This window comes from Poecilia reticulata, chromosome 12 (assembly GCF_904066995.2).
Source record: "Poecilia reticulata chromosome 12, P_reticulata-male-v2, whole genome shotgun sequence".
Classification (NCBI taxonomy): domain Eukaryota; kingdom Metazoa; phylum Chordata; class Actinopteri; order Cyprinodontiformes; family Poeciliidae; genus Poecilia; species Poecilia reticulata.
Genome location: NC_088841.1, coordinates 29,358,520 through 29,363,210, shown reverse-complemented (window position 1 = coordinate 29,363,210; position 4,691 = coordinate 29,358,520). Strand labels below are relative to the sequence as shown.

Here is a 4,691-nt window from a genome sequence, read left to right as displayed (position 1 = left end):
CTGGTGGAGTCAGAGCTTCTTCTGAGACAGAAAGGCTTTAGTTTCCTAACACTTGATTTCTCTGGCTTCCTCTTTCATCATTTCCTTAGATTGCAAACATAAGAAGATAAAATCATTGATGAACGAGTTACAACAACAACCTCACAATATCAAAGTCTATCTGTCAAACTGAGCTCAATCAATTAAAACCAGTTTATGAAGAAAACTACATTAAGTTGTAACAAACAGCCTCCATGCAGTTACAGCATGAAGCTGAATGACGTTAACAGAATAAATCATAGACAGTTTTATAAAAGGAAATTTGCAAGTGGTTTATTTGTAGATCTGAAAACAGCCTTTGATACCATCAATCATGACATCTTACTAACACTGGAAACGTCTGGGATTAGGGAGGAAGCATTAAACTAGAAGCTACTTTGGACAAAGGAAACAGTTTATAGAACTAGATAATCAAAAATCAGTGTCATGATATGAGGGAAGACAGGAGAAGCAATTGTCGGTTGGAAAGCCGTACTTCTTTATTTAGCTAGAGCGCGAGGTGACAGCATGAACAGCTTCTTATTCAAACTCGTTTTCGGTATATCTTTCTAGTGTTCCCCCAGTGGTCAGGAAACCAAACTACTGTTAAACTAGATATAAATTAAAAACTAATCTCACAACAATCCGATTTACTAAACATGTGGGGTTCCACAGGTATCAGAGTTGGGACCCAAACTGTTCAATTTGTAAATAAATGGCATAGTCAAAGTAACAAACCTTATAAAATACATTATATGTGCAGATGATACAAGTATTTTCTGTACTGGAGAAAACATTCAAACCTCTCAGAGGTGGAAATGAAAAAACTACAACAATGGTTCAGAAACAATAAATTATCACTAAATGATATTCGGAAACTGTAAAAAACAATAAAATAATGCAATTAAAGTAACTATTGACAGTGTTGATTTACAACAAGTCCATGAAATCAAATTTTTGGGTGTCAGATGATAAACTTAGCTGGAAACCACAGATAAGATCTAAATTAGCCAAAAGTGTTGATGCTCTGATGGGATTAGATTTTTACTGGACAATACATTCAATTTGGGATGGGATGGGATGGGATGGGTGGATGGATGGATGGATGGGAAAATACATACAAAACAAATTTACAGCTTTTATACGTCACACAAAAAATCTATCTGAATACATAAAGTGGGATGTTGGGAAAACAAACCAGTTATTTATTAAATCAAATAAAATGAAATTCTGGGACTTTGTAACATTTTAAACTATAAAATTCATGTTTAAGGTCAGAAATCAGCAACTTCCACCCAACATACAGGAAATGTTTAGTGACAGAGAGGAGGGTTATAATTTGGGAAGAGAAGGAAATGAAAAAATAAAACAATGTATTCGAAGAACCAAAACCGTTTTTGTTTATCGGTGTGTGGAGTAAATGTCTGGAATGGACTGAATGATGAGTTCAAAACAATACAAATATAAACAAGTAAAAAAAAAACTGTTAAAAAATTTGCTTATTGGTAAATATGTTGTATAAGATGAGAGTTTCAAAGACCAAAAATGATATTGATGATATTAAAGATGTATCAATAATTTTACATGTGAGATTTAAGTGTCATGTGGAAATAATCTCAGTTTATCTGGTGTTTGGAGAATTAAATGTTGATGAATATGAGGGGCAGGAAATCATAAGATCTGCTGCTTTTAAACAGATAATGTAACATTGCATGTCAGCTGGGCCTGATTGTGGAGGTTCTGGTTGATCCAATAGGTGTGTAGCTGAAACGTCCCTAGGGGACATTTAGCCAGGAGACTGATTAGTCTTTTGCTGTCCTGTTGATCCAATTTGTTTTGGAGGAAGGTGAATATTTTAACCCAGATATTTGAGTCGACAGACTGGCGACCTGTCCAGGGTGTACCCTGCCTCTCGCCAGGAACGTTAGCTGGAGTTAGGCACCAGCACACCTCCCAAACCCACTAAGGGACAAGGGTGTTAAGAAAATGGATGGATGGATTTGGGTGTGGCCCAATCGGGAATCTGGAGATGACGTGTAGCTGCTCCTCCCAGCTCTTTCACTTCATACTCAGGATGTAAGGCCCAGGAGACGCTTCATCTGACGTCATGCTACAGCTGCTCAGTTGGTAGTGAGGCAGTTGCAGCCAACCCCTCAGAGACACGTTCTGTCAAAGAATACACCATGGTTCACCGCTCAGCTCCTCCTGGAGTTTCTCCTGGTACCAATCCGTCTGCAATCTGTGCTGCCATAGAAGAGGGTGACATGAGGCAGACCTGGAGGGTAGGAACCCAGGGTTTCCACCTCAGGTAGGCAGAGAGGATGCCCGTGTGCTGGATGGTCTCTGGTCACATGTCTGCATACTGGGCCTCCACAGGCTGGAAAAAAAACTGTCCAAAGGTTCTGACAGAACCACAGGGTAAAACATTTCCATCTGGGAGAGAAACTGTCAAACCATCAGCACTGTACAAGATGGCTGCTCCCGATGTGATGAGGTCTAGTCCCAGTAAATTACATCTGGAGATGATCAGATCAGATCATCTCCAGTTTCCTCTTTAAAACTCACAGTTTCGATCTGATCAATAAGTTTTTATCTGGACTTTGTTCTTCATGCTGAGATCATCAGAGCTGCTGCTTCATCACTGAGATCTTCATCGGTACGAACTTTAATGTTTTATCAGTGGAGAAGAATGGAAACATCTTGTCAGTGAAGGTGTGTGTGAAGGTGTGTATGTGTGTGTTAGAATCCAGATCAGAGATGGACAGTTTTCCTCTGTCCCAGTCCAGATTCACTCTGATCTTTTGGAGATTCTTGTGGACTGAGAGACCAGTGGAAGGAGCTGATGGAGAAAATGCTGAGTATTGATCTGAATAGAACCCTATAACCAACAACAATCCAGACTTTATGAGTCCCTTCCTCTGAACAGACTCTTCTAACACACCAAGTCTCCAGGCTTCACTGTCTCCAACATCAACATCCCAACTGTGGATCCCTGAGTTAAAACCCTCAGAACTCAGACCAGAGCAGCGGTATTTATCAAATCTCTCTGGATTACGAGGAAGCCGCTGATGCTTTCCTCTCCTCCCATTGGTCAGATCTTCAGACAGATGGAGTTCTGGACCAGCCGTGTTTGGGTCCAGAACCAGACGAGTGTAGGTCACCATGGTCTCCATGTTGCTCCAGATGTTGAAGGCCAGGTTGCCCAGATGTTTGGCCTGGTCTATCAGAGCTCCTGAGGGCAGCTGTGGATCCTCCAGCAGGGGGCAGCGCTGGACTCTTTCCACTGCAGCCTTGTAGTTGTGCAGGAATGAGACGTCTGCAGCTCTCAGCTCCTCCTCTGTGGCTCTGACTGTGTCTGAAAGAGCTGCTATCTCTCTGCTCAGAGCCTCCATCTTCTCCTTCATCATCCCTCTCTTCTGCTCCTCTTCCTCCCTCAGTGCAGCCAGCCTGGCCTCCTCTTCCTCTGCTAGAAACTGATGAAGCTGCTTAAACTGCTCAACAATCTGCCTCTCTGTGTGTCGGGCCTGGACCTTCAGGTGTTCTGCTGTCTGATCAAACTCCTCCTGAACTTTCTTCCTGAGCTCCAGCTTCTCCTTTAAAGGCTCCAGAGTTTCCTGAAGCTTCTTCCTGTGGGGCTGAGCAGCTTCATCGATGGGTCTGAATCTGTGGTTGGTGTGTTTTTCTGAATCTCTGCAGACGAGACAAACTGGCTGCTGATGGTCCAGACAGAAGAGTTTGAGTTTCTCAGAGTGCAGAGAGCAGAGATCCTCTGAAGCTGTTTGGTTTCTCTACTGTAAGAAAGACTCACACAGATTCTTCAGAGCCAGATTACAGGGAGGATCTTTGATGAATGATATCGCCTTACAAACTGGACAATCTCTTGCTGGTTTCTCTCTCCAGTATTTCTGCAGACATTCCTTACAGAAGCTGTGGCTACATGACAGAAGAACCGGATCCTTAAATATTTCCAGACAGATCGGACAGCAGAGATCATCGTCTGATCTGGAAGCCATTTTGTCTCAGAGTGAAGCTGAAACCACAGCAGACAGAAAGTTAAACCAGGAAGTCACTTTCTCTCCTGTAGAAACTTTCTGAACTTACTTTCACTTTGATTTGCTTGTGTTTCCTCCTGCAGCAGTCTGTGTTTCAGCGTCTAGTTGCTCAGTTCTCTCTCTGTTCTCCTTGTTCAGAGTTAGTTTGATTTCAGTCGGAGACGAAGGCAGGAGTCAGTGTTCATCCTCAGGGTGTTTATTCAATGAGTTTTTCTCTCTGAACTGTTTCCTGGTTTTTCCAGTTGTTCCTGTTGGAATCAGTCCAGGGGTGGAGATGTGGCGCCCTCTAGAGGATTTAATCTTAATCTGCAGTTTTATTAAAACACTACAGCTTTTTCTGATTACTAGTAAGGGTTGGATTATTACAACCTGCTACATATACTTTGTTCTCCTGCCGTGCTCCGTCTTTCTGTCTGTCTGCCTCGGACTGATGTGACGGAGGACTTTGTGTCCTTGAGCTGATTGACAAAATGACATAGAAGTTTTTTACCGTCGCAGCTAATATATCTGCTGTCTTTAGACCTTAGCGAGATGCTACAGCTAAATGAGCCTCTTTAAGGTTTGGATCTGCAGCTCATTCACTGGATTCCTCCAGATACATGATCTGTCCAGCATAAAGAG

General features: G+C 42.3%; 1 pseudogene; it reads right to left on the bottom strand.

The window, feature by feature from the left end:
• Positions 1-493: 493 nt before the first annotated feature.
• Positions 494-4,081, bottom strand: LOC145553997 (nuclear factor 7, ovary-like; annotated as a pseudogene).
• Positions 4,082-4,691: the final 610 nt, after the last annotated feature.